Source organism: Anopheles funestus, unplaced genomic scaffold (assembly GCF_943734845.2).
Source record: "Anopheles funestus unplaced genomic scaffold, idAnoFuneDA-416_04 scaffold_8_ctg1, whole genome shotgun sequence".
Taxonomy (NCBI): Eukaryota; Metazoa; Arthropoda; class Insecta; order Diptera; family Culicidae; genus Anopheles; species Anopheles funestus.
In genome coordinates this window covers 717546-742532 of record NW_026045349.1, presented here as the reverse complement: position 1 = coordinate 742532, position 24987 = coordinate 717546, and the positions used below count along the sequence as shown (strand labels likewise).

At 47.7% G+C, this 24987-nt stretch overlaps 1 long non-coding RNA gene across 1 annotated transcript; it reads left to right on the top strand.

Annotated features, from left to right (window-relative positions):
* Positions 1 to 2940: 2940 nt before the first annotated feature.
* On the top strand, positions 2941 to 17777 carry LOC125774447 (uncharacterized). Its single transcript, XR_007420904.1, has 4 exons — positions 2941 to 4350; positions 4813 to 8690; positions 9839 to 9978; positions 16713 to 17777. It is a non-coding gene; the product is annotated as an uncharacterized LOC125774447 (long non-coding RNA).
* The last annotated feature ends 7210 nt before the right edge of the window (positions 17778 to 24987 follow it).

The window sequence follows — 24987 nt, the reverse complement described above, 5'->3', positions numbered from 1 at the left end:
CTTGGCTAATGTGTCTTGGCTAAGGTGTCTTGGCTAATGTGTCTTGGCTAAGGTGTCTTGGCTAAGGTGTCTTGGCTAAGGTGTCTTGGCTAAGGAGTCTTGGCTAAGGTGTCTTGGCTAATGTGTCTTGGCTAAGGTGTCTTGGCTAAGGTGTCTTGGCTAATGTGTCTTGGCTAAGGTGTCTTGGCTAATGTGTCTTGGCTAAGGTGTCTTGGCTAAGGTGTCTTGGCTAAGGTGTCTTGGCTAATGTGTCTTGGCTAAGGTGTCTTGGCTAATGTGTCTTAGCTAAGGTGTCTTGGCTAAGGTGTCTTGGCTAAGGTGTTTTGGCTAAGGTGTCTTGGCTAAGGTGTCTTGGCTAAGGTGTCTTGGCTAAGGTGTCTTGGCTAATGTGTCTTGGCTAAGGTGTCTTGGCTAAGGTGTCTTGGCTAAGGTGTCTTGGCTAAGGTGTCTTGGCTAATGTGTCTTGGCTAAGGTGTGTTGGCTAATGTGTCTTGGCTAAGGTGTCTTGGCTAAGGTGTCTTGGCTAATGTGTCTTGGCTAAGGTGTCTTGGCTAAGGTGTCTTGGCTAATGTGTCTTGGCTAATGTGTCTTGGCTAATGTGTCTTGGCTAAGGTGTCTTGGCTAATGTGTCTTGGCTAAGGTGTCTTGGCTAAGGTGTCTTGGCTAATGTGTCTTGGCTAAGGTGTGTTGGCTAAGGTGTCTTGGCTAAGGTGTCTTGGCTAAGGTGTCTTGGCTAATGTGTATTGGCTAAGGTGTCTTGGCTAAGGTGTCTTGGCTCATGTGTCTTGGCTAATGTGTCTTGGCTAATGTGTCTTGGCTAATGTGTCTTGGCTAAGGTGTCTTGGCTAATGTGTCTTGGCTAAGGTGTCTTGGCTAATGTGTCTTGGCTAAGGTGTCTTGGCTAAGGTGTCTTGGCTAATGTGTCTAGGCTAAGGTGTCTTGGCTAAGGTGTCTTGGCTAAGGAGTCTTGGCTAAGGTGTCTTGGCTAATGTGTCTTGGCTAAGGTGTCTTGGCTAAGGTGTCTTGGCTAATGTGTCTTGGCTAAGGTGTCTTGGCTAATGTGTCTTGGCTAAGGTGTCTTGGCTAAGGTGTCTTGGCTAATGTGTCTTGGCTAAGGTGTCTTGGCTAATGTGTCTTGGCTAATGTGTCTTGGCTAAGGTGTCTTGGCTAATGTGTCTTGGCTAAGGTGTCTTGGCTAATGTGTCTTGGCTAAGGTGTCTTGGCTAAGGTGTCTTGGCTAAGGTGTCTTGGCTAATGTGTCTTGGCTAAGGTGTCTTGGCTAAGGTGTCTTGGCTAAGGTGTCTTGGCTAAGGTGTCTTGGCTAATGTGTCTTGGCTAAGGTGTCTTGGCTAATGTGTCTTGGCTAAGGTGTCTTGGCTAAGGTGTCTTGGCTAAGGTGTCTTGGCTAATGTGTCTTGGCTAAGGTGTCTTGGCTAATGTGTCTTAGCTAAGGTGTCTTGGCTAAGGTGTCTTGGCTAAGGTGTTTTGGCTAAGGTGTCTTGGCTAATGTGTCTTGGCTAAGGTGTCTTGGCTAAGGTGTCTTGGCTAAGGTGTCTTGGCTAAGGTGTCTTGGCTAATGTGTCTTGGCTAAGGTGTCTTGGCTAAGGTGTCTTGGCTAAGGTGTCTTGGCTAAGGTGTCTTGGCTAATGTGTCTTGGCTAATGTGTCTTGGCTAAGGTGTCTTGGCTAAGGTGTCTTGGCTAAGGTGTCTTGGCTAAGGTGTGTTGGCTAATGTGTCTTGGCTAAGGTGTCTTGGCTAAGGTGTCTTGGCTAATGTGTCTTGGCTAAGGTGTCTTGGCTAAGGTGTCTTGGCTAATGTGTCTTGGCTAATGTGTCTTGGCTAATGTGTCTTGGCTAAGGTGTCTTGGCTAATGTGTCTTGGCTAAGGTGTCTTGGCTAAGGTGTCTTGGCTAATGTGTCTTGGCTAAGGTGTGTTGGCTAAGGTGTCTTGGCTAAGGTGTCTTGGCTAAGGTGTCTTGGCTAAGGTGTCTTGGCTAATGTGTATTGGCTAAGGTGTCTTGGCTAAGGTGTCTTGGCTCATGTGTCTTGGCTAATGTGTCTTGGCTAATGTGTCTTGGCTAATGTGTCTTGGCTAAGGTGTCTTGGCTAATGTGTCTTGGCTAAGGTGTCTTGGCTAATGTGTCTTGGCTAAGGTGTCTTGGCTAAGGTGTCTTGGCTAATGTGTCTTGGCTAAGGTGTCTTGGCTAATGTGTGTTGGCTAATGTGTCTTGGCTAAGGTGTCTTGGCTAAGGTGTCTTGGCTAAGGTGTCTTGGCTAAGGTGTCTTGGCTAAGGTGTCTTGGCTAAGGTGTCTTGGCTAATATGTCTTGGCTAATGTGTCTTGGCTAATGTGTCTTGGCTAAGGTGTCTTGGCTAATGTGTCTTGGCTAATGTGTCTTGGCTAAGGTGTCTTGGCTAATGTGTCTTGGCTAAGGTGTCTTGGCTAAGGTGTCTTGGCTAAGGTGTCTTGGCTAAGGTGTCTTGGCTAATGTGTCTTGGCTAAGGTGTCTTGGCTAAGGTGTCTTGGCTCATGTGTCTTGGCTAATGTGTCTTGGCTAAGGTGTCTTGGCTAAGGTGTCTTGGCTCATGTGTCTTGGCTAAGGTGTCTTGGCTAATGTGTCTTGGCTAAGGTGTCTTGGCTAAGGTGTCTTGGCTAAGGTGTCTTGGCTAATGTGTCTTGGCTAAGGTGTCTTGGCTAATGTGTCTTGGCTAAGGTGTCTTGGCTAAGGTGTCTTGGCTAAGGTGTCTTGGCTAAGGTGTCTTGGCTAATGTGTCTTGGCTAAGGTGTCTTGGCTAAGGTGTCTTGGCTAATGTGTCTTGGCTAAGGTGTCTTGGCTAATGTGTCTTGGCTAAGGTGTCTTGGCTAAGGTGTCTTGGCTAATGTGTCTTGGCTAATGTGTATTGGCTAAGGTGTCTTGGCTAAGGTGTCTTGGCTAAGGTGTTTTGGCTAAGGTGTCTTGGCTAATGTGTCTTGGCTAAGGTGTCTTGGCTAATGTGTCTTGGCTAATGTGTCTTGGCTAAGGTGTCTTGGCTAATGTGTCTTGGCTAAGGTGTCTTGGCTAAGGTGTCTTGGCTAAGGTGTCTTGGCTAAGGTGTCTTGGCTCATGTGTCTTGGCTAATGTGTCTTGGCTAATGTGTCTTGGCTAAGGTGTCTTGGCTAATGTGTCTTGGCTAAGGTGTCTTGGCTAAGGTGTCTTGGCTAAGGTGTCTTGGCTAAGGTGTCTTGGCTAATGTGTCTTGGCTAAGGTGTCTTGGCTAATGTGTCTTGGCTAAGGTGTCTTGGCTAACGTGTCTTGGCTAAGGTGTCTTGGCTAAGGTGTCTTGGCTAAGGTGTCTTGGCTAAGGTGTCTTGGCTAAGGTGTCTTGGCTAATGTGTCTTGGCTAAGGTGTCTTGGCTAATGTGTCTTGGCTAAGGTGTGTTGGCTAAGGTGTCTTGGCTAAGGTGTCTTGGCTAAGGTGTCTTGGCTAAGGTGTCTTGGCTAATGTGTATTGGCTAAGGTGTCTTGGCTAAGGTGTCTTGGCTAATGTGTCTTGGCTAAGGTGTCTTGGCTAAGGTGTCTTGGCTAAGGTGTCTTGGCTAAGGTGTCTTGGCTAAGGTGTCTTGGCTAATGTGTCTTGGCTAATGTGTCTTGGCTAAGGTGTCTTGGCTAATGTGTCTTGGCTAAGGTGTCTTGGCTAATGTGTCTTGGCTAATGTGTCTTGGCTAAGGTGTCTTGGCTAAGGTGTCTTGGCTAAGGTGTCTTGGCTAAGGTGTCTTGGCTAAGGTGTCTTGGCTAAGGTATCTTGGCTAATGTGTCTTGGCTAATGTGTCTTGGCTAATGTGTCTTGGCTAAGGTGTCTTGGCTAATGTGTCTTGGCTAAGGTGTCTTGGCTAATGTGTCTTGGCTAATGTGTCTTGGCTAAGGTGTCTTGGCTAAGGTGTCTTGGCTAATGTGTCTTGGCTAAGGTGTCTTGGCTAAGGTGTGTTGGCTAATGTGTCTTGGCTAAGGTGTCTTGGCTAATGTGTCTTGGCTAAGGTGTCTTGGCTAATGTGTCTTGGCTAAGGTGTCTTGGCTAAGGTGTCTTGGCTAATGTGTCTTGGCTAAGGTGTGTTGGCTAAGGTGTCTTGGCTAAGGTGTCTTGGCTAAGGTGTCTTGGCTAATGTGTATTGGCTAAGGTGTCTTGGCTAAGGTGTCTTGGCTCATGTGTCTTGGCTAATGTGTCTTGGCTAATGTGTCTTGGCTAATGTGTCTTGGCTAAGGTGTCTTGGCTAATGTGTCTTGGCTAAGGTGTCTTGGCTAAGGTGTCTTGGCTAAGGTGTCTTGGCTAAGGTGTCTTGGCTAAGGTGTGTTGGCTAAGGTGTCTTGGCTAAGGTGTCTTGGCTAATGTGTCTTGGCTAAGGTGTCTTGGCTAAGGTGTCTTGGCTAATGTGTCTTGGCTAATGTGTCTTGGCTAAGGTGTCTTGGCTAAGGTGTCTTGGCTAAGGTGTCTTGGCTCATGCGTCTTGGCTAATGTGTCTTGGCTAAGGTGTCTTGGCTAATGTGTCTTGGCTAAGGTGTCTTGGCTAAGGTGTCTTGGCTAAGGTGTCTTGGCTAATGTGTCTTGGCTAAGGTGTCTTGGCTAAGGTGTCTTGGCTAAGGTGTCTTGGCTAAGGTGTCTTGGCTAAGGTATCTTGGCTAATGTGTCTTGGCTAATGTGTCTTGGCTAAGGTGTCTTGGCTAAGGTGTCTTGGCTAATGTGTCTTGGCTAAGGTGTCTTGGCTAATGTGTCTTGGCTAATGTGTCTTGGCTAAGGTGTCTTGGCTAAGGTGTCTTGGCTAAGGTGTCTTGGCTAAGGTGTCTTGGCTAAGGTGTGTTGGCTAATGTGTCTTGGCTAAGGTGTCTTGGCTAATGTGTCTTGGCTAAGGTGTCTTGGCTAATGTGTCTTGGCTAAGGTGTCTTGGCTAAGGTGTCTTGGCTAATGTGTCTTGGCTAAGGTGTGTTGGCTAAGGTGTCTTGGCTAAGGTGTCTTGGCTAAGGTGTCTTGGCTAATGTGTATTGGCTAAGGTGTCTTGGCTAAGGTGTCTTGGCTCATGTGTCTTGGCTAATGTGTCTTGGCTAATGTGTCTTGGCTAATGTGTCTTGGCTAAGGTGTCTTGGCTAATGTGTCTTGGCTAAGGTGTCTTGGCTAAGGTGTCTTGGCTAAGGTGTCTTGGCTAAGGTGTCTTGGCTAAGGTGTGTTGGCTAAGGTGTCTTGGCTAAGGTGTCTTGGCTAATGTGTCTTGGCTAAGGTGTCTTGGCTAAGGTGTCTTGGCTAATGTGTCTTGGCTAATGTGTCTTGGCTAATGTGTCTTGGCTAAGGTGTCTTGGCTAAGGTGTCTTGGCTAAGGTGTCTTGGCTCATGCGTCTTGGCTAATGTGTCTTGGCTAAGGTGTCTTGGCTAATGTGTCTTGGCTAAGGTGTCTTGGCTAAGGTGTCTTGGCTAAGGTGTCTTGGCTAATGTGTCTTGGCTAAGGTGTCTTGGCTAATGTGTCTTGGCTAAGGTGTCTTGGCTAATGTGTCTTGGCTAAGGTGTCTTGGCTAAGGTGTCTTGGCTAAGGTGTCTTGGCTAATGTGTCTTGGCTAAGGTGTCTTGGCTAATGTGTCTTGGCTAAGGTGTCTTGGCTAATGTGTCTTGGCTAAGGTGTCTTGGCTAAGGTGTCTTGGCTAAGGTGTCTTGGCTAAGGTGTCTTGGCTAATGTGTCTTGGCTAAGGTGTCTTGGCTAATGTGTCTTGGCTAAGGTGTGTTGGCTAAGGTGTCTTGGCTAAGGTGTCTTGGCTAAGGTGTCTTGGCTAATGTGTCTTGGCTAAGGTGTCTTGGCTAAGGTGTCTTGGCTAATGTGTCTTGGCTAAGGTGTGTTGGCTAAGGTGTCTTGGCTAAGGTGTCTTGGCTAAGGTGTCTTGGCTAAGGTGTCTTGGCTAAGGTGTCTTGGCTAAGGTGTCTTGGCTAAGGTGTCTTGGCTAATGTGTCTTGGCTAAGGTGTCTTGGCTAATGTGTCTTGGCTAAGGTGTCTTGGCTAATGTGTCTTGGCTAAGGTGTCTTGGCTAAGGTGTCTTGGCTAAGGTGTCTTGGCTAATGTGTCTTGGCTAAGGTGTCTTGGCTAATGTGTCTTAGCTAAGGTGTCTTGGCTAAGGTGTCTTGGCTAAGGTGTCTTGGCTAAGGTGTCTTGGCTAATGTGTCTTGGCTAAGGTGTCTTGGCTAAGGTGTCTTGGCTAAGGTGTCTTGGCTAAGGTGTCTTGGCTAATGTGTCTTGGCTAAGGTGTCTTGGCTAAGGTGTCTTGGCTAAGGTGTCTTGGCTAAGGTGTCTTGGCTAATGTGTCTTGGCTAATGTGTCTTGGCTAATGTGTCTTGGCTAAGGTGTCTTGGCTAAGGTGTCTTGGCTAAGGTGTCTTGGCTAAGGTGTGTTGGCTAATGTGTCTTGGCTAAGGTGTCTTGGCTAAGGTGTCTTGGCTAATGTGTCTTGGCTAAGGTGTCTTGGCTAAGGTGTCTTGGCTAATGTGTCTTGGCTAATGTGTCTTGGCTAATGTGTCTTGGCTAAGGTGTCTTGGCTAATGTGTCTTGGCTAAGGTGTCTTGGCTAAGGTGTCTTGGCTAAGGTGTCTTGGCTAATGTGTATTGGCTAAGGTGTCTTGGCTAAGGTGTCTTGGCTCATGTGTCTTGGCTAATGTGTCTTGGCTAATGTGTCTTGGCTAATGTGTCTTGGCTAAGGTGTCTTGGCTAATGTGTCTTGGCTAAGGTGTCTTGGCTAATGTGTCTTGGCTAAGGTGTCTTGGCTAAGGTGTCTTGGCTAATGTGTCTTGGCTAATGTGTCTTGGCTAAGGTGTCTTGGCTAATGTGTCTTGGCTAAGGTGTCTTGGCTAAGGTGTCTTGGCTAAGGTGTCTTGGCTAAGGTGTCTTGGCTAAGGTGTCTTGGCTAAGGTGTCTTGGCTAATGTGTCTTGGCTAAGGTGTCTTGGCTAATGTGTCTTGGCTAAGGTGTCTTGGCTAATGTGTCTTGGCTAATGTGTCTTGGCTAAGGTGTCTTGGCTAATGTGTCTTGGCTAAGGTGTCTTGGCTAAGGTGTCTTGGCTAAGGTGTCTTGGCTAAGGTGTCTTGGCTAATGTGTCTTGGCTAAGGTGTCTTGGCTAAGGTGTCTTGGCTCATGTGTCTTGGCTAATGTGTCTTGGCTAAGGTGTCTTGGCTAAGGTGTCTTGGCTCATGTGTCTTGGCTAATGTGTCTTGGCTAAGGTGTCTTGGCTAATGTGTCTTGGCTAAGGTGTCTTGGCTAAGGTGTCTTGGCTAAGGTGTCTTGGCTAATGTGTCTTGGCTAATGTGTCTTGGCTAAGGTGTCTTGGCTAATGTGTCTTGGCTAAGGTGTCTTGGCTAATGTGTCTTGGCTAATGTGTCTTGGCTAAGGTGTCTTGGCTAAGGTGTCTTGGCTAAGGTGTCTTGGCTAAGGTGTCTTGGCTAAGGTGTCTTGGCTAAGGTATCTTGGCTAATGTGTCTTGGCTAATGTGTCTTGGCTAAGGTGTCTTGGCTAATGTGTCTTGGCTAAGGTGTCTTGGCTAATGTGTCTTGGCTAAGGTGTCTTGGCTAAGGTGTCTTGGCTAAGGTGTCTTGGCTAAGGTGTCTTGGCTAATGTGTCTTGGCTAAGGTGTCTTGGCTAAGGTGTCTTGGCTAATGTGTCTTGGCTAAGGTGTCTTGGCTAATGTGTCTTGGCTAAGGTGTCTTGGCTAATGTGTCTCGGCTAAGGTGTCTTGGCTAATGTGTCTTGGCTAAGGTGTCTTGGCTAAGGTGTCTTGGCTAATGTGTCTTGGCTAAGGTGTCTTGGCTAATGTGTCTTGGCTAAGGTGTCTTGGCTAAGGTGTCTTGGCTAATGTGTCTTGGCTAAGGTGTCTTGGCTAATGTGTCTTGGCTAAGGTGTCTTGGCTAAGGTGTCTTGGCTAATGTGTCTTGGCTAAGGTGTCTTGGCTAAGGTGTCTTGGCTAATGTGTCTTGGCTAAGGTGTCTTGGCTAATGTGTCTTGGCTAAGGTGTCTTGGCTAAGGTGTCTTGGCTAAGGTGTCTTGGCTAATGTGTCTTGGCTAAGGTGTCTTGGCTAAGGTGTCTTGGCTAATGTGTCTTGGCTAAGGTGTCTTGGCTAATGTGTCTTGGCTAATGTGTCTTGGCTAAGGTGTGTTGGCTAAGGTGTCTTGGCTAAGGTGTCTTGGCTAAGGTGTCTTGGCTAATGTGTATTGGCTAAGGTGTCTTGGCTAAGGTGTCTTGGCTCATGTGTCTTGGCTAATGTGTCTTGGCTAATGTGTCTTGGCTAATGTGTCTTGGCTAAGGTGTCTTGGCTAATGTGTCTTGGCTAAGGTGTCTTGGCTAATGTGTCTTGGCTAAGGTGTCTTGGCTAAGGTGTCTTGGCTAAGGTGTCTTGGCTAAGGTGTCTTGGCTAATGTGTCTTGGCTAAGGTGTCTTGGCTAAGGTGTCTTGGCTAATGTGTCTTGGCTAAGGTGTCTTGGCTAATGTGTCTTGGCTAAGGTGTCTTGGCTAAGGTGTCTTGGCTAATGTGTCTTGGCTAATGTGTCTTGGCTAAGGTGTCTTGGCTAATGTGTCTTGGCTAAGGTGTCTTGGCTAAGGTGTCTTGGCTAATGTGTCTTGGCTAAGGTGTCTTGGCTAAGGTGTCTTGGCTAAGGTGTCTTGGCTAAGGTGTCTTGTCTAATGTGTCTTGGCTAAGGTGTCTTGGCTCATGTGTCTTGGCTAATGTGTCTTGGCTAAGGTGTCTTGGCTAAGGTGTCTTGGCTAAGGTGTCTTGGCTAAGGTGTCTTGGCTAAGGTGTCTTGGCTAAGGTGTCTTGGCTAAGGTGTCTTGGCTAAGGTGTGTTGGCTAATGTGTCTTGGCTAAGGTGTCTTGGCTAATGTGTCTTGGCTAAGGTGTCTTGGCTAATGTGTCTTGGCTAAGGTGTCTTGGCTAAGGTGTCTTGGCTAATGTGTCTTGGCTAAGGTGTCTTGGCTAAGGTGTCTTGGCTAAGGTGTCTTGGCTAAGGTGTCTTGGCTAATGTGTCTTGGCTAAGGTGTCTTGACTAAGGTGTCTTGGCTAAGGTGTCTTGGCTAAGGTGTCTTGGCTAATGTGTCTTGGCTAATGTGTCTTGGCTAAGGTGTCTTGGCTAAGGTGTCTTGGCTAAGGTGTCTTGGCTAAGGTGTGTTGGCTAATGTGTCTTGGCTAAGGTGTCTTGGCTAAGGTGTCTTGGCTAATGTGTCTTGGCTAAGGTGTCTTGGCTAAGGTGTCTTGGCTAAGGTGTCTTGGCTAAGGTGTCTTGGCTAATGTGTCTTGGCTAAGGTGTCTTGGCTAATGTGTCTTGGCTAAGGTGTCTTGGCTAAGGTGTCTTGGCTAATGTGTCTTGGCTAAGGTGTCTTGGCTAAGGTGTCTTGGCTAAGGTGTCTTGGCTAAGGTGTCTTGGCTAATGTGTCTTGGCTAAGGTGTCTTGGCTAAGGTGTCTTGGCTCATGTGTCTTGGCTAATGTGTCTTGGCTAAGGTGTCTTGGCTAAGGTGTCTTGGCTAAGGTGTCTTGGCTAAGGTGTCTTGGCTAAGGTGTCTTGGCTAAGGTGTCTTGGCTAAGGTGTCTTGGCTAAGGTGTCTTGGCTAAGGTGTCTTGGCTAATGTGTCTTGGCTAAGGTGTCTTGGCTAATGTGTCTTGGCTAAGGTGTCTTGGCTAAGGTGTCTTGGCTCATGTGTCTTGGCTAATGTGTCTTGGCTAAGGTGTCTTGGCTAATGTGTCTTGGCTAAGGTGTCTTGGCTAAGGTGTCTTGGCTAAGGTGTCTTGGCTAAGGTGTCTTGGCTAATGTGTCTTGGCTAAGGTGTCTTGGCTATGGTGTCTTGGCTAAGGTGTCTTGGCTATGGTGTCTTGGCTAAGGTGTCTTGGCTAATGTGTCTTGGCTAAGGTGTCTTGGCTAATGTGTCTCGGCTAAGGTGCCTTGGCTAAGGTGTCTTGGCTAAGGTGTCTTGGCTAATGTGTCTTGGCTAATGTGTCTTGGCTAAGGTGTCTTGGCTAATGTGTCTCGGCTAAGGTGTCTTGGCTAAGGTGTCTTGGCTAAGGTGTCTTGGCTAAGGTGTCTTGGCTAATGTGTCTTGGCTAAGGTGTCTTGGCTAAGGTGTCTTGGCTAAGGTGTCTTGGCTAATGTGTCTTGGCTAAGGTGTCTTGGCTAAGGTGTCTTGGCTAAGGTGTCTTGGCTAAGGTGTCTTGGCTAATGTGTCTTGGCTAAGGTGTCTTGGCTACGGTGTCTTGGCTAAGGTGTCTTGGCTAAGGTGTTTTGGGTAATGTGTCTTGGCTAATGTGTCTTGGCTAATGTGTCTTGGCTAAGATGTCTTGGCTAATGTGTCTTGGCTAATGTGTCTTGGCTAATGTGTCTTGGCTAAGGTGTATTGGCTAATGTGTCTCGGCTAATGTGTCTCGGCTAATGTGTCTCGGCTAAGGTGTCTTGGCTAAGGTGTCTTGGTCAAGGTGTCTTGGCTAAGGTGTCTTGGCTAAGGTGTCTTGGCTAATGTGTCTTGGCTAAGGTGTCTTGGCTAAGGTGTCTTGGCTAAGGTGTATTGGCTAATGTGTCTTGGCTAAGGTGTCTTGGCTAAGGTGTCTTGGCTAAGGTGTCTTGGCTAAGGTGTCTTGGCTAAGGTGTCTCGGCTAATGTGTCTTGGCTAAGGTGTCTTGGCTAAGGTGTCTTGGCTAAGGTGTCTTGGCTAAGGTGTCTTGGCTAATGTGTCTTGGCTATGGTGTCTTGGCTAAAGTGTCTTGGCTAATGTGTCTTGGCTAAGGTGTCTTGGCTAATGTGTCTCGGCTAAGGTGTCTTGGCTAAGGTGTCTTGGCTAAGGTGTCTTGGCTAAGGTGTCTCGGCTAAGGTGTCTTGGCTAATGTGTCTTGACTAAGGTGTCTTGGCTAAGGTGTCTTGGCTAAGGTGTCTCGGCTAATGTGTCTTGGCTAAGGTGTCTTGGCTAAGGTGTCTTGGCTAAGGTGTCTTGGCTAAGGTGTCTTGGCTAATGTGTCTTGGCTAAGGTGTCTTGGCTAATGTGTCTTGGCTAAGGTGTCTTGGCTAAGGTGTCTTGGCTAAGGTGTCTTGGCTAATGTGTCTTGGCTAAGGTGTCTTGGCTAATGTGTCTTGGCTAATGTGTCTTGGCTAAGGTGTCTTGGCTAATGTGTCTTGGCTAAGGTGTCTTGGCTAAGGTGTCTTGGCTAAGGTGTATTGGCTAATGTGTCTCGGCTAATGTGTCTTGGCTAAGGTGTCTTGGCTAAGGTGTCTTGGCTAATGTGTCTTAGCTAAGGTGTCTTGGCTAAGGTGTCTTGGCTAAGGTGTCTTGGCTAAGGTGTCTTGGCTAATGTGTCTTGGCTAAGGTGTCTTGGCTAAGGTGTCTTGGCTAAGGTGTATTGGCTAATGTGTCTCGGCTAATGTGTCTTGGCTAAGGTGTCTTGGCTAATGTGTCTTGGCTAATGTGTCTTGGCTAAGGTGTCTTGGCTAAGGTGTCTTGGCTAAGGTGTCTTGGCTAATGTGTCTTGGCTAATGTGTCTTGGCTAATGTGTCTTGGCTAAGGTGTCTTGGCTAAGGTGTCTTGGCTAAGGTGTCTTGGCTAATGTGTCTTGGCTAAGGTGTCTTGGCTAAGGTGTCTTGGCTAAGGTGTCTTGGCTAAGGTGTCTTGGCTAATGTGTCTTGGCTAAGGTGTCTTGGCTAATGTGTCTTGGCTAAGGTGTCTTGGCTAAGGTGTCTTGGCTAAGGTGTCTTGGCTAAGGTGTCTTGGCTAATGTGTCTTGGCTAAAGTGTCTTGGCTAAGGTGTCTTGGCTAATGTGTCTTGGCTAATGTGTCTTGGCTAATGTGTCTTGGCTAAGGTGTCTTGGCTAATGTGTCTCGGCTAAGGTGTCTTGGCTAAGGTGTCTTGGCTAAGGTGTCTTGGCTAATGTGTCTTGGCTAATGTGTCTTGGCTAAGGTGTCTTGGCTAATGTGTCTCGGCTAAGGTGCCTTGGCTAAGGTGTCTTGGCTAAGGTGTCTTGGCTAAGGTGTCTTGGCTAATGTGTCTTGGCTAATGTGTCTCGGCTAAGGTGTCTTGGCTAAGGTGTCTTGGCTAAGGTGTCTTGGCTAAGGTGTCTTGGCTAATGTGTCTTGGCTAAGGTGTCTTGGCTAAGGTGTCTTGGCTAAGGTGTCTTGGCTAAGGTGTCTTGGGTAATGTGTCTTGGCTAATGTGTCTTGGCTAATGTGTCTTGGCTAATGTGTCTTGGCTAAGGTGTCTTGGCTAAGGTGTCTTGGCTAAGGTGTATTGGCTAATGTGTCTCGGCTAATGTGTCTTGGCTAAGGTGTCTTGGCTAAGGTGTCTTGGCTAATGTGTCTTGGCTAAAGTGTCTTGGCTAAGGTGTCTTGGCTAATGTGTCTTGGCTAATGTGTCTTGGCTAATGTGTCTTGGCTAAGGTGTCTTGGCTAATGTGTCTCGGCTAAGGTGTCTTGGCTAAGGTGTCTTAGCTAAGGTGTCTTGGCTAATGTGTCTTGGCTAATGTGTCTTGGCTAAGGTGTCTTGGCTAATGTGTCTCGGCTAAGGTGCCTTGGCTAAGGTGTCTTGGCTAAGGTGTCTTGGCTAAGGTGTCTTGGCTAATGTGTCTTGGCTAATGTGTCTCGGCTAAGGTGTCTTGGCTAAGGTGTCTTGGCTAAGGTGTCTTGGCTAAGGTGTCTTGGCTAATGTGTCTTGGCTAAGGTGTCTTGGCTAAGGTGTCTTGGCTAAGGTGTCTTGGCTAAGGTGTCTTGGGTAATGTGTCTTGGCTAATGTGTCTTGGCTAATGTGTCTTGGCTAATGTGTCTTGGCTAAGGTGTCTTGGCTAAGGTGTCTTGGCTAAGGTGTATTGGCTAATGTGTCTCGGCTAATGTGTCTTGGCTAAGGTGTCTTGGCTAAGGTGTCTTGGCTAAGGTGTCTTGGCTAAAGTGTCTTGGCTAAGGTGTCTTGGCTAAGGTGTCTTGGCTAAGGTGTCTTGGCTAAGGTGTATTGGCTAATGTGTCTTGGCTAAGGTGTCTTGGCTAAGGTGTCTTGGCTAAGGTGTATTGGCTAATGTGTCTCGGCTAATGTGTCTTGGCTAAGGTGTCTTGGCTAAGGTGTCTTGGCTAAGGTGTCTTGGCTAATGTGTCTTGGCTAAGGTGTCTTGGCTAATGTGTCTCGGCTAAGGTGTCTTGGCTAAGGTGTCTTGGCTAAGGTGTCTTGGCTAATGTGTCTTGGCTAATGTGTCTTGCCTAAGGTGTCTTGGCTAATGTGTCTCGGCTAAGGTGTCTTGGCTAAGGTGTCTTGGCTAATGTGTCTTGGCTAAGATGTCTTGGCTAAGGTGTCTTGGCTAATGTGTCTTGGCTAATGTGTCTTGGCTAAGGTGTCTTGGCTAAGGTGTGTTAGCTAATGTGTCTTGGCTAAAGTGTTTTGGCTAATGTGTCTTGGCTAAGGTGTCTTAGCTAATGTGTCTTGGCTAAGGTGTCTTGGCTAAGGTGTCTTGGCTAAGGTGTCTTGGCTAATGTGTCTTGGCTAATGTGTCTTGGCTAAGGTGTCTTGGCTAATGTGTCTTGGCTAAGGTGTCTTGGCTAAGGTGTCTTGGCTAATGTGTCTTGGCTAATGTGTCTCGGCTAAAGTGTCTTGGCTAATGTGTCTTGGCTAAGGTGTCTTGGCTAATGTGTCTCGGCTAAGGTGTCTTGGCTAATGTGTCTTGGCTAAGATGTCTTGGCTAAGGTGTCTTGGCTAAGGTGTCTTGGCTAAGGTGTCTTGGCTAAGGTGTCTTGGCTAATGTGTCTTGGCTAAGGTGTCTTGGCTAAGGTGTCTTGGCTAAGGTGTCTTGGCTAATGTGTCTTGGCTAATGTGTCTCGGCTAATGTGTCTTGGCTAAGGTGTCTTGGCTAATGTGTCTTGGCTAAGGTGTCTTGGCTAAGGTGTCTTGGCTAAGGTGTCTTGGCTAATGTGTCTCGGCTAAGGTGTCTTGGCTAAGGTGTCTTGGCTAAGGTGTCTTGGCTAATGTGTCTTGGCTAATGTGTCTTGGCTAAGGTGTCTTGGCTAATGTGTCTTGGCTAATGTGTCTTGGCTAATGTGTCTTGGCTAAGGTGTCTTGGCTAATGTGTCTCGGCTAAGGTGTCTTGGCTAAGGTGTCTTGGCTAAGGTGTCTTGGCTAATGTGTCTTGGCTTAGGTGTCTTGGCTAATGTGTCTCGGCTAATGTGTCTCGGCTAAGGTGTCTTGGCTAAGGTGTCTTGGCTAAGGTGTCTTGGCTAATGTGTCTTGGCTAATGTGTCTTGGCTAAGGTGTCTTGGCTGATGTGTCTCGACTAATGTGTCTTGGCTAAGGTGTCTTGGCTGAGGTGTCTTGGCTAAGGTGTCTTGGCTAATGTGTCTCGGCTAATGTGTCTCGGCTAAGGTGTCTTGGCTAAGGTGTCTTGGCTAAGGTGTCTTGGCTAAGGTGTCTTGGCTAATGTGTCTTGGCTAAGGTGTCTTGGCTAAGGTGTCTTGGCTAATGTGTCTTGGCTAAGGTGTCTTGGCTTATGTGTCTTGGCTAAGGTGTCTTGGCTAAGGTGTCTTGGCTAAGGTGTCTTGGCTAAGGTGTCTTGGCTAAGGTGTCTTGGCTAATGTGTCTCGGCTAAGGTGTCCTGGCTAAGGTGTCTTGGCTAAGGTGTCTTGGCTAAGGTGTCTTGGCTAAGGTGTCTTGGCTAAGGTGTCTTGGCTTAGGTGTCTTGGCTAAGGTGTCTTGGCTAAGGTGTCTTGGCTAAGGTGTCTTGGCTAATGTGTCTCGGCTAATGTGTCTTGGCTAATATGTCTTGGCTAAGGTGTCTTGGCTAAGGTGTCTTGGCTAAGGTGTCTTGGCTAATGTGTCTCGGCTAAGGTGTCTTGGCTAAGGTGTCTTGGCTAAGGTGTCTTGGCTAATGTGTCTTGGCTAATGTGTCTTGGCTAAGGTGTCTTGGCTAATGTGTCTTGGCTTATGTGTCTTGGCTAAGGTGTCTTGGCTAAGGTGTCTTGGCTAAGGTGTCTTGGCTAAGGTGTCTTGGCTAATGTGTCTTGGCTAATGTGTCTTGGCTAAGGTGTCTTGGCTAAGGTGTCTTGCCTAAGGTGTCTTGGCTAAGGTGTCTTGGCTAAGGTGTCTTGGCTAAGGTGTCTTGGCTAAGGTGTCTCGGCTAAGGTGTCTTGGCTAAGGTGTCTTGGCTAAGGTGTCTTGGCTAATGTGTCTCGGCTAATGTGTCTTGGCAAAAGTGTTTTGGCTAAGGTGTCTTGGCTAATGTGTCTTGGCTAATGTGTCTTGGCTAATGTGTCTTGGCTAAGGTGTCTTGGCTAAGGTGTCTTGGCTAAGGTGTCTTGGCTAAGGTGTCTTGGCTAAGGTGTCTTGGCTAAGGTGTCTTGGCTAATGTGTCTTGGCTAAGGTGTCTTGGCTAATGTGTCTTGGCTAATGTGTCTTGGCTAAGGTGTCTTGGCTAAGGTGTCTTGGCTAAGGTGTCTTGGCTAAGGTGTCTTGGCTAATGTGTCTCGGCTAATGTGTCTCGGCTAAGGTGTCTTGGCTAAGGTGTCTTGGTCAAGGTGTCTTGGCTAAGGTGTCTTGGCTAAGGTGTCTTGGCTAATGTGTCTTGGCTAAGGTGTCTTGGCTAAGGTGTCTTGGCTAAGGTGTCTTGGCTAAGGTGTCTTGGCTAATGTGTCTCGGCTAATGTGTCTCGGCTAAGGTGTCTTGGCTAAGGTGTCTTGGTCAAGGTGTCTTGGCTAAGGTGTCTTGGCTAAGGTGTCTTGGCTAATGTGTCTTGGCTAAGGTGTCTTGGCTAAGGTGTCTTGGCTAATGTGTCTTGGCTAAGGTGTCTTGGCTAAGGTGTCTTGGCTAAGGTGTCTTGGCTAAGGTGTCTTGGCTAATGTGTCTTGGCTAAGGTGTCTTGGCTAAGGTGTCTTGGCTAAGGTGTCTTGGCTAAGGTGTTTTGGGTAATGTGTCTTGGCTAATGTGTCTTGGCTAAGGTGTCTTGGCTAAGGTGTCTTGGCTAAGGTGTATTGGCTAATGTGTCTTGGCTAAGGTGTCTTGGCTAAGGTGTCTTGGCTAAGGTGTCTTGGCTAAGGTGTCTTGGCTAAGGTGTCTCGGCTAATGTGTCTTGGCTAAGGTGTCTTGGCTAATGTGTCTTGGCTAAGGTGTCTTGGCTAAGGTGTCTTGGCTAATGTGTCTTGGCTATGGTGTCTTGGCTAAGGTGTCTTGGCTAATGTGTCTTGGCTAAGGTGTCTTGGCTAATGTGTCTCGGCTAAGGTGTCTTGGCTAAGGTGTCTTGGCTAAGGTGTCTTGGCTAATGTGTCTTGGCTAATGTGTCTTGGCTAAGGTGTCTTGGCTAATGTGTCTCGGCTAAGGTGTCTTGGCTAAGGTGTCTTGGCTAATGTGTCTTGGCTAAGGTGTCTTGGCTAAGGTGTCTTGGCTAAGGTGTCTTGGCTAAGGTGTCTTGGCTAAGGTGTCTTGGCTAATGTGTCTCGGCTAATGTGTCTTGGCTAAGGTGTCTTGGCTATGGTGTCTTGGCTAAGGTGTCTTGGCTAATGTGTCTTGGCTAAGGTGTCTTGGCTAATGTGTCTCGGCTAAGGTGTCTTGGCTAAGGTGTCTTGGCTAAGGTGTCTTGGCTAATGTGTCTTGGCTAATGTGTCTTGGCTAAGGTGTCTTGGCTAAGGTGTCTTGGCTAAGGTGTCTTGGCTAAGGTGTCTCGGCTAATGTGTCTTGGCTAAGGTGTCTTGGCTAAGGTGTCTTGGCTAAGGTGTCTTGGCTAAGGTGTCTTGGCTAATGTGTCTTGGCTAAGGTGTCTTGGCTATGGTGTCTTGGCTAAGGTGTCTTGGCTAATGTGTCTTGGCTAAGGTGTCTTGGCTAATGTGTCTCGGCTAAGGTGTCTTGGCTAAGGTGTCTTGGCTAAGGTGTCTTGGCTAATGTGTCTTGGCTAATGTGTCTTGGCTAAGGTGTCTTGGCTAATGTGTCTCGGCTAAGGTGTCTTGGCTAATGTGTCTTGGCTAAGGTGTCTTGGATAAGGTGTCTTGGCTGATGTGTCTTGGCTAAGGTGTCTTGGCTAATGTGTCTTGGCTAAGGTGTCTTGGCTAAGGTGTCTTGGCTAAGGTGTCTTGGCTAAGGTGTCTTGGCTAATGTGTCTTGGCTAAGGTGTCTTGGCTAAGGTGTCTTGGCTAAGGTGTCTTGGCTAAGGTGTTTTGGGTAATGTGTCTTGGCTAATGTGTCTTGGCTAATGTGTCTTGGCTAAGGTGTCTTGGCTAATGTGTCTTGGCTAATGTGTCTTGGCTAATGTGTCTTGGCTAAGGTGTCTTGGCTAAGGTGTCTTGGCTAAGGTGTATTGGCTAATGTGTCTTGGCTAAGGTGTCTTGGCTAATGTGTCTTGGCTAATGTGTCTTGGCTAAGGTGTCTCGGCTAATGTGTCTTAGCTAAGGTGTCTTGGCTAAGGTGTCTTGGCTAAGGTGTCTTGGCTAAGGTGTCTTGGCTAAGGTGTCTTGGCTTATGTGTCTTGGCTAAGGTGTCTTGGCTAAGGTGTCTTGGCTAATGTGTCTTGGCTAATGTGTCTCGGCTAAGGTGTCTTGGCTAAGGTGTCTTGGCTAAGGTGTCTTGGCTAAGGTGTCTTGGCTAAGGTGTCTTGGCTAAGGTGTCTTGGCAAAGGTGTCTTGGCTAAGGTGTCTTGGCTAATGTGTCTTGGCTAAGGTGTCTTGGCTAAGGTGTCTTGGCTAAGGTGTCTTGGCTAATGTGTCTTGGCTAAGGTGTCTTGGCTAAGGTGTCTTGGCTAATGTGTCTCGGCTAAGGTGTCTTGGCTAAGGTGTCTTGGCTAAGGTGTCTTGGCTAAAGTGTCTTGGCCAAGGTGTCTTGGCTTATGTGTCTTGGCTAAGGTGTCTTGGCTAAGGTGTCTTGGCTAAGGTGTCTTGGCTAATGTGTCTCGGCTAAGGTGTCTTGGCTAAAGTGTCTTGGCTAATGTGTCTCGGCTAAGGTGTCTTGGCTAATGTGTCTTGGCTAAGGTGTCTTGGCTAAGGTGTCTTGGCTGAGGTGTCTTGGCTAAGGTGTCTTGGCTAAGGTGTCTTGCCTAAGGTGTCTTGGCTAATGTGTCTCGGCTAAGGTGTCTTGGCTAATGTGTCTTGGCTAAAGTGTCTTGGCTAAAGTGTCTTGGCTAAAGTGTCTTGGCTAAGGTGTCTTGGCTAAGGTGTCTTGGCTAATGTGTCTCGGCTAATGTGTCTCGGCTAAGGTGTCTTGGCTAAGGTGTCTTGGCTAAGGTGTCTTGGCTAAGGTGTCTTGGCTAAGGTGTCTTGGCTAAGGTGTCTTGGCTAATGTGTCTTGGCTAAGGTGTCTTGGCTAAGGTGTCTTGGCTAAGGTGTCTTGGCTAAGGTGTCTTGGCTAATGTGTCTTGGCTAAGGTGTCTTGGCTAAGGTGTCTTGGCTAAGGTGTCTTGGCTAAGGTGTCTTGGCTAATGTGTCTCGGCCAAAGTGTCTTGGCTAAGGTGTCTTGGCTAAAGTGTCTTGGCTAATGTGTCTCGGCTAAGGTGTCTTGCCTAATGTGTCTTGGCTAATGTGTCTTGGCTAAGGTGTCTTGGCTAAGGTGTCTTGGCTAATGTGTCTTGGCTAATGTGTCTCGGCTAAGGTGTCTTGGCTAATGTATCTTGGCTAAAGTGTCTTGGCTAAAGTGTCTTGGCTAAGGTGTCTTGGCTAATGTGTCTTGGCTAAGGTGTCTTGGCTAAGGTGTCTTGCCTAAGGTGTCTTGGCTAATGTGTCTCGGCTAAGGTGTCTTGGCTAATGTATCTTTGCTAAAGTGTCTTGGCTAAAGTGTCTTGGCTAAGGTGTCTTGGCTAAGGTGTCTTGGCTAATGTGTCTCGGCTAATGTGTCTCGGCTAAAGTGTCTTGGCTAAGGTGTCTTGGCTAAGGTGTCTTGGCTAAGGTGTCTTGGCTAAGGTGTCTTGGCTAAGGTGTCTTGGCTAAGGTGTCTTGGCTAATGTGTCTTGGCTAAGGTGTCTTGGCTAAGGTGTCTTGGCTAAGGTGTCTTGGCTAAGGTGTCTTGGCTAAGGTGTCTTGGCTAAGGTGTCTTGGCTAATGTGTCTCGGCCAAAGTGTCTTGGCTAAGGTGTCTTGGCTAAAGTGTCTTGGCTAATGTGTCTCGGCTAAGGTGTCTTGGCTAATGTGTCTTGGCTAAGGTGTCTTGGCTAAGGTGTCTTGGCTAATGTGTCTTGGCTAATGTGTCTCGGCTAAGGTGTCTTGGCTAATGTGTCTCGGCCAAAGTGTCTCGGCTAAAGTGTCTTGGCTAAGGTGTCTTGGCTAATGTGTCTTGGCTAAGGTGTCTTGGCTAAGGTGTCTTGGCTAAGGTGTCTTGGCTAAGGTGTCTTGGCTAATGTGTCTTGGCTAAGGTGTCTTGGCTAAGGTGTCTTGGCTAAGGTGTCTTGGCTAAGGTGTCTTGGCTAATGTGTCCTTGCTAAAATGTCTTGGCTAAGGTATCTTGGCTAATGTGTCTTGGCTAAGGTGTCTTGGCTAAGGTGTCTTGGCTAATGTATCTCGGCCAAAGTGTCTCGGCTAAGGTGTCTCGGCTAAAGTGTCTTGGCTAATGTGTCTCGGCTAAGGTGTCTTGGCTAATGTGTCTTGGTTAAGGTGTCTTGGCTAAGGTGTCTTGGCTAAGGTGTCTTGGCTAAGGTGTCTTGGCTAATGTGTCTTGGCTAAGGTGTCTTGGCTAAGGTGTCTTGGCTAAGGTGTCTTGGCTAAGGTGTCTTGGCTAAGGTGTCTTGGCTAATGTGTCTTGGCTAAGGTGTCTTGGCTAAGGTGTCTTGGCTAAGGTGTCTTGGCTAAGGTGTCTTGGCTAAGGTGTCTTGGCTAAGGTGTCTTGCCTATGGTGTCTTGGCTAATGTGTCTCGGCTAAGGTGTCTTGGCTAATGTATCTTGGCTAAAGTGTCTTGGCTAAAGTGTCTTGGCTAAGGTGTCTTGGCTAAGGTGTCTTGGCTAATGTGTCTCGGCTAATGTGTCTCGGCTAAGGTGTCTTGGCTAAGGTGTCTTGGCTAAGGTGTCTTGGCTAAGGTGTCTTGGCTAAGGTGTCTTGGCTAATGTGTCTTGGCTAATGTGTCTTGGCTAAGGTGTCTTGGCTAAGGTGTCTTGGCTAAGGTGTCTTGGCTAATGTGTCTTGGCTAATGTGTCTTGGCTAAGGTGTCTTGGCTAAGGTGTCTTGGCTAAGGTGTCTTGGCTAAGGTGTCTTGGATAAGGTGTCTTGGCTAAAGTGTCTCGGCCAAAGTGTCTTGGCTAAGGTGTCTTGGCTAAAGTGTCTTGGCTAATGTGTCTCGGCTAAGGTGTCTTGGCTGATGTGTCTTGGCTAAGGTGTCTTGGCTAAGGTGTCTTGGCTAAGGTGTCTTGGCTAATGTGTCTTGGCTAATGTGTCTCGGCTAAGGTGTCTTGGCTAATGTATCTTGGCTAAAGTGTCTTGGCTAAAGTGTCTTGGCTAAGGTGTCTTGGCTAATGTGTCTTGGCTAAGGTGTCTTGGCTAAGGTGTCTTGGCTAAGGTGTCTTGGCTAATGTGTCTTGGCTAAGGTGTCTTGGCTAAGGTGTCTTGGCTAATGTGTCTTGGCTAAGGTGTCTTGGCTAATGTGTCTTGGCTAAAATGTCTTGGCTAATGTGTCTTGGCTAATGTGTCTTGGCTAAGGTGTCTCGGCTAAGGTGTCTTGGCTAATGTATCTTGGCTAAAGTGTCTTGGCTAAAGTGTCTTGGCTAAGGTGTCTTGGCTAATGTGTCTTGGCTAAGGTGTCTTGGCTAATGTGTCTTGGCTAAAATGTCTTGGCTAATGTGTCTTGGCTAATGTGTCTTGGCTAATGTGTCTCGGCTAAGGTGTCTTGGCTAATGTGTCTTGGCTAAGGTGTCTTGGCTAAGGTGTCTTGGCTAATGTGTCTCGGCTAAGGTGTCTTGGCTAATGTATCTTGGCTAAAGTGTCTTGGCTAAAGTGTCTTGGCTAAGGTGTCTTGGCTAATGTGTCTTGGCTAAGGTGTCTTGGCTTAGGTGTCTTGGCTAAGGTGTCTTGGCTAAGGTGTCTTGGCTAAGGTGTCTTGGCTAATGTGTCTCGGCTAATGTGTCTTGGCTAATGTGTCTCGGCTGATGTGTCTTGGCTAAGGTGTCTCGGCTGATGTGTCTTGGCTAAGGTGTCTTGGCTAAGGTGTCTTGGCTAAGGTGTCTTGGCTAAGGTGTCTTGGCTAAGGTGTCTTGGCTAAGGTGTCTTGGCTAATGTGTCTTGGCTAATGTGTCTTGGCTAAGGTGTCTTGGCTAAGGTGTCTTGGCTAAGGTGTCTTGGCTAATGTGTCTTGGCTAAGGTGTCTTGGCTAAGGTGTCTTGGCTAAGGTGTCTTGGCTAATGTGTCTCGGCTAAGGTGTCTTGGCTACTGTGTCTTGGCTAAGGTGTCTTGGCTAAGGTGTCTTGGCTAATGTGTCTTGGCTAATGTGTCTTGGCTAATGTGTCTTGGCTAATGTGTCTTGGCTAAGGTGTCTTGGCTAAGGTGTCTTGGCTAAGGTGTCTTGGCTAAGGTGTCTTGGCTAAGGTGTCTTGGCTAAGGTGTCTTGGCTAATGTGTCTCGGCTAAGGTGTCTTGGCTAATGTGTCGTGGCTAAGGTGTCTTGGCTAAGGTGTCTTGGCTAAGGTGTCTTGGCTAATGTGTCTCGGCTAAGGTGTCTTGGCTAATGTATCTTGGCTAAAGTATCTTGGCTAAAGTGTCTTGGCTAAGGTGTCTTGGCTAATGTGTCTTGGCTTAGGTGTCTTGGCTAAGGTGTCTTGGCTAAGGTGTCTTGGCTAAGGTGTCTTGGCTAATGTGTCTTGGCTAAGGTGTCTTGGCTAAGGTGTCTTGGCTAAGGTGTCTTGGCTAATGTGTCTTGGCTAAGGTGTCTTGGCTAATGTGTCTCGGCCAAAGTGTCTCGGCTAAGGTGTCTTGGCTAAAGTGTCTTGGCTAATGTGTCTCGGCTAAGGTGTCTTGGCTAATGTGTCTTGGCTAAGGTGTCTTGGCTAAGGTGTCTTGGCTAATGTGTCTCGGCTAAGGTGTCTTGGCTAAGGTGTCTTGGCTAAGGTGTCTTGGCTAAGGTGTCTTGGCTAAGGTGTCTTGGCTAAGGTGTCTTGGCTAATGTGTCTCGGCCAAAGTGTTTTGGCTAAGGTGTCTTGGCTAAGGTGTCTTGGCTAAGGTGTCTTGGCTAAGGTGTCTTGGCTAATGTGTCTTGGCTAAGGTGTCTTGGCTAAAGTGTCTTGGCTTGGTTGTCTCGGCTAAGGTGTCTTGGCTAAGGTGTCTTGGCTAAGGTGTCTTGGCTAATGTGTCTTGGCTAAGGTGTCTTTTCTAAGGTGTCTTGGCTGAGGTGTCTCGGCTAAGGTGTCTTGGCTACTGTGTCTTGGCTAAGGTGTCTTGGCTAAGGTGTCTTGGCTAATGTGTCTTGGCTAATGTGTCTTGGCTAATGTGTCTTGGCTAATGTGTCTTGGCTAATGTGTCTTGGCTAAGGTGTCTTGGCTAAGGTGTCTTGGCTAAGGTGTCTTGGCTAATGTGTCTTGGCTAATGTGTCTTGGCTAATGTGTCTTGGCTAAGGTGTCTTGGCTAAGGTGTCTTGGCTAAGGTGTCTTGGCTAAGGTGTCTTGGCTAATGTGTCTCGGCTAAGGTGTCTTGGCTAAGGTGTCTTGGCTAAGGTGTCTTGGCTAAGGTGTCTTGGCTAATGTGTCTTGGCTAAGGTGTCTTGGCTAATGTGTCTCGGCTAGTGTGTCTTGGCTAAGGTGTCTTGGCTAATGTGTCTTGGCTAAAGTGTCTTGGCTAAAGTGTCTTGGCTAAGGTGTCTTGGCTAAGGTGTCGTGGCTAATGTGTCTTGGCTAAGGTGTCTTGGCTACGGTGTCTTGGCTAAGGTGTCTTGGCTAAGGTGTCTTGGCTAAGGTGTCTTGGCTAAGGTGTCTTGGCTAAGGTGTCTTGGCTAAGGTGTCTTGGCTAATGTGTCTTGGCTAAGGTGTCTTGGCTAATGTGTCTCGGCTAATGTGTCTTGGCTAAGGTGTCTTGGCTAATGTGTCTTGGCTAAAGTGTCTTGGCTAAAGTGTCTTGGCTAAGGTGTCTTGGCTAATGTGTCTTGGCTAATGTGTCTTGGCTAATGTGTCTTGGCTAAGGTGTCTTGGCTATTGTGTCTCGGCTAAGGTGTCTTGGCTAAGGTGTCTTGGCTAAGGTGTCTTGGCTAAGGTGTCTTGGCTAAGGTGTCTTGGCTAATGTGTCTCGGCTAAGGTGTCTTTTCTAATGTGTCTTGGCTAAGGTGTCTTGGCTAATGTGTCTCGGCCAAAGTGTCTTGGCTAAGGTGTCTTGGCTAAGGTGTCTTGGCTAAGGTGTCTTGGCTAATGTGTCTCGGCTAATGTGTCTTGGCTAAGGTGTCTTGGCTAAAGTGTCTTGGCTTGGTTGTCTCGGCTAAGGTGTCTTGGCTAAGGTGTCTTGGCTAAGGTGTCTTGGCTAAGGTGTCTTGGCTAAGGTGTCTTGGCTAAGGTGTCTTGGCTGAGGTGTCTCGGCTAAGGTGTCTTGGCTACTGTGTCTTGGCTAAGGTGTCTTGGCTAAGGTGTCTTGGCTAAGGTGTCTTGGCTAATGTGTCTTGGCTAATGTGTCTTGGCTAATGTGTCTTGGCTAATGTGTCTTGGCTAATGTGTCTTGGCTAAGGTGTCTTGGCTAAGGTGTCTTGGCTAAGGTGTCTTGGCTAATGTGTCTTGGCTAATGTGTCTTGGCTAATGTGTCTTGGCTAAGGTGTCTTGGCTAAGGTGTCTTGGCTAAGGTGTCTTGGCTAATGTGTCTCGGCTAATGTGTCTTGGCTAAGGTGTCTTGGCTAAAGTGTCTTGGCTTGGTTGTCTCGGCTAAGGTGTCTTGGCTAAGGTGTCTTGGCTAATGTGTCTTGGCTAAGGTGTCTTGGCTAAGGTGTCTTGGCTAAGGTGTCTTGGCTGAGGTGTCTCGGCTAAGGTGTCTTGGCTACTGTGTCTTGGCTAAGGTGTCTTGGCTAAGGTGTCTTGGCTAAGGTGTCTTGGCTAATGTGTCTTGGCTAATGTGTCTTGGCTAATGTGTCTTGGCTAATGTGTCTTGGCTAATGTGTCTTGGCTAAGGTGTCTTGGCTAAGGTGTCTTGGCTAAGGTGTCTTGGCTAATGTGTCTTGGCTAATGTGTCTTGGCTAATGTGTCTTGGCTAAGGTGTCTTGGCTAAGGTGTCTTGGCTAAGGTGTCTTGGCTAAGGTGTCTTGGCTAATGTGTCTCGGCTAAGGTGTCTTGGCTAAGGTGTCTTGGCTAAGGTGTCTTGGCTAAGGTGTCTTGGCTAATGTGTCTTGGCTAAGGTGTCTTGGCTAATGTGTCTCGGCTAGTGTGTCTTGGCTAAGGTGTCTTGGCTAATGTGTCTTGGCTAAAGTGTCTTGGCTAAAGTGTCTTGGCTAAGGTGTCTTGGCTAAGGTGTCGTGGCTAATGTGTCTTGGCTAAGGTGTCTTGGCTAAGGTGTCTTGGCTAAGGTGTCTTGGCTAAGGTGTTTTGGCTAATGTGTCTTGGCTAAGGTGTCTTGGCTAAGGTGTCTTGGCTAAGGTGTCTTGGCTAATGTGTCTTGGCTAAGGTGTCTTGGCTAATGTGTCTCGGCTAATGTGTCTTGGCTAAGGTGTCTTGGCTAATGTATCTTGGCTAAAGTGTCTTGGCTAAAGTGTCTTGGCTAAGGTGTCTTGGCTAATGTGTCTTGGCTAATGTGTCTTGGCTAATGTGTCTTGGCTAAGGTGTCTTGGCTAATGTGTCTCGGCTAAGGTGTCTTGGCTAAGGTGTCTTGGCTAAGGTGTCTTGGCTAAGGTGTCTTGGCTAAGGTGTCTAGGCTAATGTGTCTCGGCTAAGGTGTCTTTTCTAATGTGTCTTGGCTAAGGTGTCTTGGCTAATGTGTCTCGGCCAAAGTGTCTTGGCTAAGGTGTCTTGGCTAAGGTGTCTTGGCTAAGGTGTCTTGGCTAATGTGTCTCGGCTAATGTGTCTTGGCTAAGGTGTCTCGGCTAATGTGTCTTGGCTAAGGTGTCTCGGCTAAGGTGTCTTGGCTAAGGTGTCTCGGCTAATG